This window comes from Pelodiscus sinensis, chromosome 1 (genome assembly GCF_052426305.1).
Source record: "Pelodiscus sinensis isolate ZL-2025 chromosome 1, ASM5242630v1, whole genome shotgun sequence".
Taxonomy (NCBI): Eukaryota; Metazoa; Chordata; order Testudines; family Trionychidae; genus Pelodiscus; species Pelodiscus sinensis.
The window spans coordinates 310,442,039-310,455,721 of NC_143052.1; positions in this window are offsets into that span (position 1 = coordinate 310,442,039).

Here is a 13,683-nt window from a genome sequence, read left to right on the forward strand (position 1 = left end):
GACAGCTGGCAAGTTTTTCCGCAAGAGCAGATGATTTTGCAGAAAAACTTGCCAGTCTAGACTCAGCCTATGTTTATTGTCAAGATTAGTTCAATTTAAAAATCCACAGTTTTTCTTTCTGTAAGGAAACTTAATCCATATATTAGCAATAGAATCCATGCCTGTCACAACAAAGCTACGTTGACCAAGTGGGTGCCCTACATATAATGTGTAATCTACGTATTGTAGGCCTGATGTCTTTCACCAATTTTACAGTCGTATGAAACTATTGACATCAGTGGGAAAAAATTTAGCATTGGTTGTGTCTATACTACGGGGTTATGTCAATATGGTTATAGTGACAAAGCTAGGACAATATAGTCTCTGCACTATGTAACTGTGAGCCAGCAAGCTAAGTTGCACAACTTCAGTTATGTGAATAATGTATCTGAAATCGATACACTTAGATCTACTTACCAGATGCTTTCCTGTCAACTCTACCTACTGTCCTCATTCTGGTGGAATTCTGGAGTTGATAGGAGAGTACTTGGTGGTCAATATATCGCATATATACTAGAGGCAATAAATTGACCCTTTCTGGATCAATCGCTGCCTGTTGATCCAGTGGTTAGTGTAGGTATACCCTAAGTGACGCACAATCCCAATGTGTTTCTGATATATATTGGACCCTACAATTTTCAAGTGGGCTTGCTATTAAAAAAAAAAGAGCTGTATCTTCCCTGGCTGCTGTTTCTGTACAGAGTCCACAGCACTATGTTCTGCAGACATTAAAGAAGGGTAAGTTAGAGCCGGCTGTTCAGAAACAGGGCCAGATTCTTAGTCGATGTAAATCAGTATAATTCCACTGACTTCAGTAAAGCTACACAAGTTTAGGATCAAGTCAGAATCTTGTATTATGCAGGAAAAATGTGCATGCATATTTAAGTCCAGTTTTCTGATGTTCTAAATAGGAATGTAAGTAACTAGTTGACTATCTGATAAGCAAAAGCTTATCGGATACATGACTAGTTCCTTGACCAGTTGCTTCCCCCCCTCTTGCTGCATCTAGCAGCGACAGCAAGTGGGGGGAGCAGGAGCCAGTGCTGGGGAGAGCCGGCTTAAAAGCTGGTTTCCCCCAAGCACCATCTCCGCAGGAGACAGGGTAGTAGCGGGTACTGGATGCGAGCCGGAAATCAGCTTATTCCTGACTTGTGCTCCATCCCAGATGCTGCGACTCTGCTTTTTAAATGTATTAAGAGCCTGCCATCTCTTAATACATTAAAAAATCAGAAGCTCAGCAGGGGAGAGCTAGCGTGAGCCAGCAGTCAGGTATCCCGGCTCGCGCTTCAGCCTTTTATATGTATTAAGAGCCTGTCAGCTCTTAATTCACTTTAAAGGTAGAGCCGCAGCAGGGTTAGCTGCCGGGACTGAGAGCTAACCCTGCTGCGGCTCCCCCGCTTATTGACTAATCAACTAGTCGATGGAAAATTCATCAACTAGTCAATTAGTCGATTAAACTATATTTAATGTCCCTAGTGCTAAATAGTTTGATGAGACGTCCAGTGCCCTCAGCTCCCATTGAAGTCAAAAGTAATTAGGAGCAGGGCTGTCAGGGGTTGTAGGGCTTGGGGCACTCCCCAGGGGCGAGGCTTAGGGCAGCCCACCAGCCCCAGGCCCTACCTTGCCTCTGCTTCACCTTTTCTCCAAACTCTGCCCCTGTTTTGCCCTACCCTATCCCTTCCTGCCCCTGCTCTGCCCTGCTGCTGAAGCCCCCTCTTCTGAGCTGAGGGATTACTGGGGGGTCCTGGTGCAGGATGGCAGTAGGATGGGCTCCTGCCTTCAAAATCACCAAAGCAACAGGAGTGACAATGGCTCGGCAGCCCGCTTTTCTGCGCCTTGCCCCACAGCCCTCTCCCAGCATCGCCGTGGCCATGGGAAGCGCATTGCCTTGGAGCCGGGGCACCTTGCTTCCTACTGCCACAGATACAATGCACACAGCAGGCTGGGAGAGGGCAGTGTGGCAGGGTGGGGCAGGGCAGAGCAGGCTGCTGGGTCTCTCTTGGACCCATCCATAGGACAACTGAGGTGGCCACCATGGGCTCTCCCAAAGTAGGAGCTGGGGTGGCAACCCCAAAGTATCCTATGGAGTGTCCAGCATCTCGCTCCTCGTGGGTTGACTGACTCTGAATAAAAAGGTATGTTACATTGGCATCGGTCCCTTTTATCATTGAAAGCTCAGGTAGTTTTAAGAAGATTGACTGCAGAGGGTATATTGGGGACAGCTATTCTTGCTGTTGTAAATTACACTGTTGTTTTGCCTCCTGCTTTATAGGAAACACAGAGAATTCTCTGAACCATGAACAGTGGGAGCACATGCTGCTTCAGGTACAGGATGACTTTCAGATGTATTAGCATACATCCCCGCACCCAAATGTATCAGCTGGGAAAGAATTAATTATAAATGTAGACCCGTGTAGACCCTTAATTCGAACTAGTGGGAGGCTAAGGCTTCCCAGGTTTCCCTGGTGGCCACTCTGGTTAACACCAGGGAAACTCTATTGCCCCCCTCCCGGCCCCGGAGCCCTTAAAGGGCCACGGACTGGCTACACAGTTTGTGCCAGTTGCAAGGCTGCCAGCACCCGTGCCAGCAGACCCTGCACCTGCCACACCATGAGCCAGCCACCCGAGGACACCCAGCCCTCCACTGCTCCCCAGGACCAGCCTGGCGGGTCCCAGGAGCCTGCCCGGGGGCGCAAAAGGTGGGCGCCCGCTTGGTCAAGTGCAGAGATCGTGGACCTCATCGAGGTTTGGGGGGAAGCCTCCAATGTCCACGATCTCCGCACTAGCCACAGGAATGCGGCCGTCTACAGCTGCATGGCTGCCAGCCTGGCTGCCAGGGGCCACCAGCGCAGCCGGGAGCAGGTCCGGTGCAAAATTAAGGACCTGTGGCAGTCCTACTCCCGGGCCTGCCAGCCAGGGGCCGACCCGGAGGCCTGCCCCCACTTCCATGCCCTGGACCACCTCCTGGGGCTCATGCCGTCCCTGCCCCCCGGGACGTGATAGACCCCGGGGCAGAGGGCCCGCTCCAGGAGACGGAGGAGGAGGCAGAGAGCTCTGAGAGCCAGGAGCCTGCCGCCAGCCTGCCCAGAACCCGGGACCCCCGAGGCACCCCACAGAGCCGTTCGCCTGTGTCGTCCGAGGCCGGGGAGGCGTCCACATGTGAGTACCATCGTGTTCCCCTCATGTGTACGGGGGGCTGGGGCGAGAGGGAGCCTCGGGATCGTGCGCCTGGGCCTTGACCACCAAGGAGCAGCAGCTGGGGATCCTGCAGGGGCCCTGGCCTTGCAGAGGGGAGCTGGGTTTCACACACCTGGGCCCCTGGAGAGCCAGGAACGAGGAGGAGTACCAAAGGCGGCACCTCCAGTTCATGGACAACCAGCTCTGCACCCGGGACCACTGGGTCCAGGAGGACCTGAGGCTGCACCGGAGGAGTCTGGAGGCCTTGGAGGAGCAGGGCCGTGCCCTGCGAGGCCACCTCCAGAGCCTGCTCGACCGCTTCCTATTTCCTCCTCCCCCTGCTCCTCCTGCTCCCCCTGTTCCCCCTTCTCCCCCTGCTCCCCCTGCTCCCCCTCATGCTCCCGCTCCTGCTTCCTCCACACCCCTGTCCCTCCTGCCCCCCTTCCACAACCATTTCCCGCAGTGTGGCGAGACGGGAGAGGCAGCCGGACTCCCACCACTGAGCTTTCCTTTCCCTTCCTCCCTTCCCTCCCCTTCCAGCTCCCTTGTCCCAGGTTCCCCCTCCCCTCTCCCATCCTGAAGTTCTGGGTCCACTGTCGGTCCTCCCAGCGCTCCAGGACGATGCGGTCCCACCAGTCGGTGCTGGTGTCCAGACGCCAGACACGGCGGGGCACGCCGGTGCCGGGGTGCCGCCGCAGCTCCTCCACGGCCCCCAGGGCGGCCAGGCGGAGAGGCAGGGGGCTGATGTGCACCATGTGGTGCCAGGCAGCCTCGAGCCATTGGTGGCAGGCTTGCAGCAGCAAGTCCAGAAAGTGCACCAGAAGGTGCAGGGCGAGCTGTGGCTCCATGTTGCCACCTGCGGCGGCCCCCCCGAAGGGAAGCACCGACACAGACGGGCACATAGACCAACGCTTTGCTGTCCCTCAGCGAGGTTGGCAAGGAAGCAGGAAAAGCTGAGAACCGGCTGTCCAGGGGGGTCCCTTTAAGCTCGAGCCTCAGATAGCCTCAGACAGCAGCCACAGAAAACAACTACTGACCTGATGCCCTGCCAGAACCAGTTTCAGCTGCCCTTAAATGCCCCCCTGCGTCAAATCAGTGTGGACGCGCTAGTTCGAATTAGCAAAATGCTAATTCGAACTAGTTTTTAGTTCTAGATGCGCTAGTTCGAATTAGCTTAGTTCGAATTAGCGCTGTAGTGTAGACATACCCTTAGTGACAGATAAGCCTGAGACGGTCTGGGGAAATTCTGGATTACTCACCAGAATTTTCCATTCTTCTTCAAGTGCTTGCTCCTGTCCATTCCAATACGTGTGTGCATGTTCCATGCACATAATCACTAGGGCTGTGTCTAGACTGGCAAGTTTTTCCGCAAAATCATCTGCTTTTGCGGAAAAACTTGCCCGCTGTCTACACTGGCCGCTTGAATTTCCGCAAAAGCACTGACGATCTCATGTAAGATTGTCAGGTCTTTTGCCGAAATACTATGCTGCTCCCGTTCGGGCAAAAGTCTTTTTCCGAAAAACTTTTGCGCAAAAGGGCCAGTGTAGACAGCAGAGATTTGTTTTCCGCAAAAAAGCCCCAATCGCGAAAATGGTGATTGGGGCTTTTTTGCGGAAAAGCGTGTCTAGATTTGCCACAGACACTTTTCCACAAAAAGTGATTTTGTGGAAAAGCGTCCGTGCCAATCTAGACGTTCTTTTCCAAAGATGCTTTTAACGGAAAACTTTTCTGTTAAAAGCATTTCCGGAAAATCATGCCAGTATAGACATAGATTTTTTTTTTTTTTACTAGCAGTACTGTTGGATCAGATTTGGAAACTTCTAGAGTGGCGCTTTCAGGGTGAGCAATGTATGTTGATCCCTCCTGAACTGATCAGCCGTCCAGGTCCTTCCTACCGCCAGTGATGGTCTTTGGAGAATTTGATTTCATGTTTTGCAAGGCATCTCTTGCTGTAGTTGTTGTACGTTGTATTGTCCTTTCTGTCTTCCAAAATTGGTGTTATCCCTAAATGGGCCTGGTTGCCACAAGGAGCAACAATAAGTGCATCCAGTTCTGTTCCTTCCAGACCCACAGTTGTGGATCGGTAGCAGATGCAATCAAGATATCGTGGTCCAGTCACCTGGTGTACATGTCTCTGCTCTTTCCTCTAGTACACAAGGTTCTCCTCAAGATCTGGCAGGACAAGGCGGAACTCATCCTCATAGCAGCAGTGTAGCTGCAGCAGCATAGGCTCAGCAGCCTGGTGAACCAATTTGTAGACAGACCGATAATCCTTCTGCTCCATATCCTGATTTCATCACCGAGGACCATCACCAGTTACAGCACCCTCACCTGGGGCACCTCCATTTCATGGTGCAGAAACTCCATGGTTAAACCAGCTCGAGCTACAGTGCTCAGACTCCATTAGAAAGGTTCTGTTGGGCAGGAGGCAACCCTCCCCTTGGGCAACATACCTAACAATCTGGAAGTGATTTTCAGTTTGGTCCCTCGAAAAGTACATCCCCCTACAAGAAACCTCCATCTCCCTTGTGCTTGACTACTTTTTATACCTTAACCAGTGCCAGGGACTGACACTGTCATCCATTAACGTCCACGTAGTGGTTATTTGCCTTCCATCCTGGGGCTGGGGAAAGATCTCTGTTCAGCAATGCTATGCTGGGATGTTTCCTTAAGGGTTTGGAGAGGCTGTATCCCCAGGTCAGACATCCCCATTTCACAGTGGGACCTTAACCTGGTCCTCTCTAGACTTATGGGACTGCTGTCTGAGCTCCTAGCAATCTGCCCTCTAGCTTGCCTCTCTTGGAAGGTGGTCTTTGTGGTGGCTATAACCTTGGCTAGTTAGGTCTCAGAGCTCCGGGCCTTTACCTATGAGTTTCCATACACTGTCATTTGTAAGGACAAAGTGCAGCTCTGTCCGCATCTGGTGTTCCTACCCAAGGTTGTCTCCCTCTTCCATCTAAACCAGGACATTTTCCTCTTGGTTTTCTTCCCAAAACATCATGCCAACCATGTGTCAGACAGACCCTACCCTAGCCTTCTACGCTGAATGCACAAAGCCATTTTGTAAATCACCACAGCTCTTTATTGTCATGGCTGAAGGAATGAAGGGACTTCTCATCTCATCCCAGTATATTTCATTGTGGATATTTCCTGTTATTACTTTGCCAAAATTCCAGCGCCATCAGCTCACTCCACCAGAGCACAGGCATCTTTGGCAGCGTTCCTCCTACAGATTCCCATTGAGGATATTTGCAGGGCAGCAACGTGTTCCTCTATTTGCACCGTCATGTCACACCACACCATCACCCAACAGGTAAGGGGTGATGTGATGTTTCAATTAATTCTGGCTCCCTCCTCCATGGGAACTGCTTGGGTGTCATCTATCAGAATAGACATGAGCAAGCCCTCGAAAAAGAAACAAACCAGTTACCTACCTTTTTGTAACTGCTGCTCGAGATGTGTGGTCATGTCCTTTCCAAATCCCACCCCTCCCCACTGTCAGAGTAGGCTGGCATGAAGGAACTGGATGGACGGTAGGTCAGCAGGGACCTATATATGTCTCCATGAAGGCTCTCTTGTGAGGTTTCCAGTATAACCTGGCTGCTGTTCAAAATTTGGATCTCCTGCTGACTTCAATGGGAGTTGAGGGTATGACTTTGGAAACTGACAGAGGTTGCGGGGTGCATAGAATTGCCAGGATCCTCTAGAGCTGATCTCTACGTTTCAGTTCATCAAAGAGTATCATGTAAAGCCTCTGCTGGCCACACTGATCATCATAATCATTGCAAAATGTCTGGATGGATAATATATAAGGCCTTCTGGACAGGCCTTACAAGCTGCGTGTCTGCATGGCCACGCACAACAAATTTTAAGCCCACACACCTCGCCTGCAGAGCCACGCAGCAGCACTCTCCTCTCACTGTCCTGCTGGATCGGAAGGTGAGTGGTGACAGAGGCAGTTTAGCAGGGCTGCATGATGGCAAGCAGGCTGCCCTGCCCCTGTTTGCTCCGGCTGGAGCCAGGGCATGGTGAGGCTTTCGCTGCTCCAGTTCCAGCTGGAGTGGACAGGCCACCATGGCCCCGTTGGTGGGGCCAGATGGCCAGGGGTAGCTGCTTGGACGGCCGGGGCTCGAGCCGCGTGGCCAGTGGTGGCTGCCAGCAGCGACTGTTTGGGTGGCTTTGGCCGCCCTCCTAACTTTCCAGTAATAAGCTGAGGCAGGACCTATCACCTTCATCACAAACAAGTAACATCACAAATACCTCAGTCCTCTGCTATCCCTTCAGTGGAGTTTGGATACTGCAGTGGGATCTGGCAAGCATCTTGGGTTTAATTTCCTCATGTTGAGACGTATGGGCTCTGCTGAGCTACTCAAGCTTGGCTCCTGAATTGGCTTGTACTGGATACTTTGGGCACAGAAACCCAGTTTCGTCAGTTCTGTTGGGCCCTGAGGGATTGGCTTCTCTTGGTAGGGATCAAGAGTCCCTCAGACTCTGTTCCTTCTTTCTGGTTTGATGGCTTTACAGGTCAAATTGAAGACATAAATTATGGTAACCAGCTGCCACTCACTCATTAGACCAAAGTGAAGTGCCTTTCAGAATATGCTATGAATGATGTCCTCACTATATTAAATGCTTTGTATGAGCAACACAATAACCAATGAATACATTTAAATATCATCACTGGGCATCCAACTTAATTCATGATTGACCCAAATAAGGCAATTCATGTGTAGCAGAGCTATTTTTTATGATTCTCTGAAAATACGTGCAGCTATCACCACGTCTCTTAGTTGCACTTGCTTCACATTTTAAAGAGTCTTCACAACTACAGCTCTTTGAAAAAACCTGAATTTTTAAAATTTCAACTACTTTGGGGGTTTTAAGAGGTTTTTTTTAAATTGTACAAATGTGCTTTTTCAAGTAGGTTAGAATGCACACTATTTTAAGTATCACCATAATGTTTTGCAAACTTTAAAAAGAACAGACATTTCTTTTCTGCACACTTTTTAAAAAGTTATGATTTGAGAGAATATGATGGCAGTCTGAAGAAAGAAAAAGACTGCATATATATATACAGTATATATATGTATGTTAATAACTGGTAGGTGCCACAGCAGCGCACAAGACAAAACTCATTCCGTTCATGGATCGGAAATCTCAGGGTGTGTCTAGACTACAGGGTTTTTTCGATAAAAGTGGCCTTTTCTTGAAAAACTTCCTCTGCATATAGACTGTCACTGCATTCTTTTGAAATTAAATTGAAAGAATGCAGCCGTTTTTTCGACCACGGTAAACCTCATTTTACAAGGAATAAGGCTTTTTTTTGAAAAGAGGTGTTATTGAATGCAAATGGGGCTTTTTCGAAAAAAGGCTTTATTGAATGCAAATGGAGTTTTTTCGAAAGAGAGCATCCAGATTGCCTGGGTGCTCTCTTTCAAAAAAACGGCTCGCTTTTTTGAAATAAGTGGTTGCAGTCTAGATGTTCTCTTTCGAAAGAGGCTTGCAGTCTAGACGTAGCCTTAGAGGGAATACTACTTCTGGATGTATACTGAAAATTTATGCTTTTGAGGTCTATGAGTTGAGGCTGGTCACCAGAAGGTGAAAAGCAACTTTGTCTGGCTATATGTAGACTGAGTAATTATTCACAATGGATGTTAATCGACTGAGAAAATTCTAATTAAGTGATTGCAAAGTCTCCAGAGGCGACTCTATCCAAGAAAACCAAACAATAGGGGATACCTGTTTACTAGTGAGATGCTTGAAACTATTTTGGGAGGTCCAGAGGTATCCTGTACCAGTTATCCTTCATCTAGGGAATAAGCTGCCAACTTGCTTGACTTAGGAGGATCACATTTGGTCTGGGTGCTTCAAGCTGGGAGAGCTATCCTTTGTGAGACAGAGGAATGTTTGGTTATCTAAGTTTAACCTTTAGGAAGTGTGTGGTGATTTTACTTTTACATAATCTTTGTTTACATTAATTCTGCTTGCTGCTTCTCAAATTTCCATTCTTTGTGAATGAAACTCTACTTATTTTCACTGTATATGCACCTAAGAGCGGTGTGTTAAATGGATCAGTGATGCTGAGGTGAAAATAGTAAGGTGGTAAGTAGTAAACCTGTGAATTCTGGGAGTGTCCAGTGGAACAGGGGCTGGACCTTCTGGGAATATGTAGAGGGTGTGATGATTGAAGCATGCCTATTGCTTATCTGCAGGACAGCAAAGCTGGGTCCGGGTGAGAAGGGTGTGCTTGCATTTCCTGTGTCTGGCAGAGTCAGGAGCTGACACCTGGCAGGCATAGAGAATGCTTCCTCATGCCAAGGGCAGGTGGTAGTGAGATACCTCACAACCCTGCATACCCGCAGAAAGTGTTATGAAGAGTCTGTAGCACTTCAGAGAAGGTGCTTGGCTCTTTGTTAATGATGGCCCATTGATCAAAGTTCACTAGACCTATCCTCTGTCTGCTATAAAATCAATGGTCAGATCTCATTCTCCAATTTGCTGTGCATCTGAGTTTGGAGACTGAGCAGAATCATAGGTGTGATGATTCTGAGCAGAATCATAAGGCAAAGGTTAAAGAACAACCGGCAGAGGAAGTCTGGGTTGTCAATGCTCATAGTTCTCAATAGGGAAATAATCTTCCTATGACACCTGAATATTGGAATGGTTACAACAGAGAACAAGGAAGGGAAAAAACTCTCAAGCCCCAACCAAAAATTCTTTCAATAAACCAGCTCTTGTTTTACACACAGTTCCTCAGAACATCTCTGGAGCAGATAAATGACAATGCCTGGAGCAGCCAGCTAAGCTCTGAGTTGAGCCAGCAGATGGCCGGCTATGCCAGCCCCTCCAAAGAGAAGGTTTGTTCTCTGTTAAGGTTTAGTTTCTAGTTAATTGCTCTTGGAATTCTTGTTGGAGGGCTGCATGAGACTTCTCTCTGCTTCATTGGTTTTTTTGTGTATAAAATTTGTGTTTGCTTGTTCCCTGCTCTTCCCCTGCTGGCATTTGCTTGGAGCAGCTATTGGTACTGAATTGTTCCCTAACTGGGTGGCGGAAGATGATGGGATGTGCCTGCAGCAGGGATGCTTGGTCTTGGCTCGGTTGTTTTTTCCTGTGTCAGTGTGTGTTGCTGGGTTGGTTCTATACTGACAAGCATGTGGTATTCTTGATATCTCAATGCTGGCCTCTTTCTTTCAGTGTTTCCTGTATAAGGCACTAGGAATTTGCTTGGCAGTTTGTCAGGACCCGGTCCATATTAAATCACAGATTCAGAAGTTTCTGAAGAAAACAGATTACATGGAAGTCCCTGATAGACTGGTAAGGACCCTGCCCCTCTCCCTACCTTATCATGTACCCTCTGAATGTCCCCTGGGCAACTCAGCTCTCAGTTTTCCCGGGACAGATGCCATTTTGCTTCATGTCCTCTTTGTTGCTATTTCACCCACCCTTTGCTCCCCCTCCCATGGGTCTCAGGCCTAATTGGCACTTTACACTACTTTGGGTGAAAGGAATTGACTTGTGGGGTCTATTGGGCACCTGGTCAGATTCACTAACCAATATTTTTCTTGAGTAACAGGGAGTCATTTCCATCCTTGCATTCTCTGCCGAGAGCCACTTGGACCTCATCTTGAACACACTTCAGGAGTTTGGGGCAGCAATGAACAAACTTACGATTTCTGGGTTTATTGGTTGCCTGAAGGTAAAGGAGCCAGGGGGTTCTCTCAAACTTCCTCTCCCTCTAAACTAGAGACAGTATCTCCTGCCCCCGGTAGAGTCTCATTGGTCAGCTAACCCTGTCCCCCAATGGATGTGCTCTGTGTGATGCTTACATTTAAGCAGAGAGGAGCACAGTCTGGATCCGTGGCTCTCTCAACTGATTTTTAGCATGTGATGTTTCATGGCTTGAATGCCTCTCCTATGCACAGTGTGTAGGAACTATACCAGTTAATTATATGGAAAAGTGTTGAATGTATTTGTAGCTGTTTTTTAAATCCAGGTTAGTAGCTGTAAAGGAGGAGGTGTTGCAAGCAACATGTGACTAACCAACCTGCTCTCTGGACAACTGTTATGGACCCTGTGCTCTAGAGCAGCGGTTCTAAAACTTTCCGCACTAATATACCCATTTTAGAAATCTGATTTGTCTAGTGTGCCCCAAGTTTCACCTCATTTTAAACCTTCTTTCTTAGAAAATCAGGCATAAAAATACAAAAAAGTGTCACAACACACTATTACTGAAAAATTGCTTAATTTCCCATTTTTATATGCCATACCAATTAAAATAAATTAATTTAAATATAAATATGTTCCTTACATTTCAATGTGCAGTATATAGAGCAGTGTAAATAGGTCATTGTGTGTATGAAATTTTAGTTTGTAACTTTGCTAGTGCTTTTTAGGTAGCCTGCTCTAAAACTAGGCAAATATCGAAATGATCTGATCTGTCCCCCTCGAAAACTTCTGCGTACCTTTGGTTGAGAACCATTTATCCAGAGGATAAAACAGCATATTAGGTCTCTTGGCCACCATTGCCAGATTTGCTGTTTACTCACTGTGCAGATCTAGGCATATCATTTAGCACCTAATTCTGTGCCTATCAGTGTCAATGACAAATCTCCCATTTATTTCACTGGGGTAGGGTCAAAACTTTGGGCTCTCTGTGTCAGAATTATCCAATCAGTATGTTTGAGACACCAATACCTCTGTGCCTCACGCAGTTATGGTTTGGCTTAAATACATTTTTCAAGTACAAGCTATTATCGCTGCCAAAAGCAATTCCTCAGTCAGCAACAGATCAGAATGTCAAGGCAAAATGAATCAGAAGTAATTGTCTCTTGTGACATTTCCAATTGTCCAGGACTACCATCATGGGAAAAGAGCCAAGACCCGCAGCACGCTGATGCTGACATACAGCAAAGTGGCTATGCATGCTCCAAAAGAGCAACTTCTGTCTCGGGTGGAGGCAGACATCACAGAGAACATCCTACACCATTATAGAACCGGTTGCCAAGTAAGAGTTTTTGCATAAGTGTTGGGGATATTACTCTGAAGTTAGATCAGTGCCTCCACTGGACCTGAGTTTACTAAGAGAGGGCTTATTTTTCTAAAAATCTCCTTTGAACAACCGTTTGTCATGTGCATCAAATCTAAAACCTTCATGGATGGAGTGTGAGCTGTAACAAATATCTTATTTGTTGCTGTTGTTTGTATTTTCTCTAGTTTTTCTGTGTTCTTCTGAAATTCTCTAGGTCACAGTTACATAGTATTTCAGATGCAGTCACACTCAGGCTGTGCAGTATAACACTCTAAGGCTATGTTTACACTGTGAACCTATTTCAGGGTATCAGAAGTATCCCGAAATAGCTATTCCGCATCTTTTGAGTGCGCCCGTTATTTTGAAATCTAACGGGCTCACTATCCCAACATCCCTGTGAACCTTGTTCCACGAGGGTTAAGGGACTTTTTGGAATAGTGCTTGTATTTAGTTTATTTGCTATCACTGTTTCTTGGACTATCTACTTCCCTTTCCCCATATCTGTCTTCCTATTTGTCTGCCTGCTCATTATTTCTGCTCCTTAGATATATGGCTGTCCACTTGCCAGCCCTGATTCTGGTCTCAGTGCATAGTTCTAATCTCTCCACATCACTTTGCCATTCCATTCTACTCTGTCTAAGGCTATGTCTAGGCTGCAGTACTTTTCCGGGATCCCAGAGGTATCCCAGAAAAGCAATACCGCATCCACTTTTTGGAAAAGTGGATGCGTTCTTTCACCATCCCTGTAAACCTTGATTTATGAGGAAGGAAGGGATGGCTTGAAAGAGCAGGTTTTTCCAAATTTCGAAAAAGCCTTTTTTGAAAGAAAAGCAGAGAAAGATTTATACTTTGCGTATCTTTTTCAGACTTTGCAGTCTAGACTTAGCCTAACTGAGACTCTCATTGTCAAAAAAAGTTGATCACAAATGAACCAAGTTGACATTTTCCAGTAGTTCACAAATACAAATATTAAGAACTATGGCCCCTGATATTGTCCACTGCAACACACCCAGACTGGGCACATTTCCTACTTTTTTGGAAGAGTCAGTAATAGTGATTTCTCTCTACTTCATGTTCATTAACCAGGATATTTGTAGAATGTGCATAATGTGGCACAATAGAAATTGCTAGTAGCGGTTTTACATTTTGTTTTTCAGGTGTTGGGGATCAATGTTGCGAACAAGTTAAATTCTAAATAATCTGCCCTCGTATCTTGTGCATTTACTAGGCACAAGTTTCTTGTTTAAATTGCATAAAATTTGTTTTCCCTCCCACATCAAGCAGGAGTCATGACTACTCTGTGTAAATGGACCTGGGTTTACTTGATCAACCTGGGCCTTTTCTTTTTCTGAGATGGGTGTAGAGCTGAGGTTCTCTGTCTTCTGGGGTCTGCAGACACTTCTCCTGAGACTAGATCTAATTTCTACTCTTCTGGAATC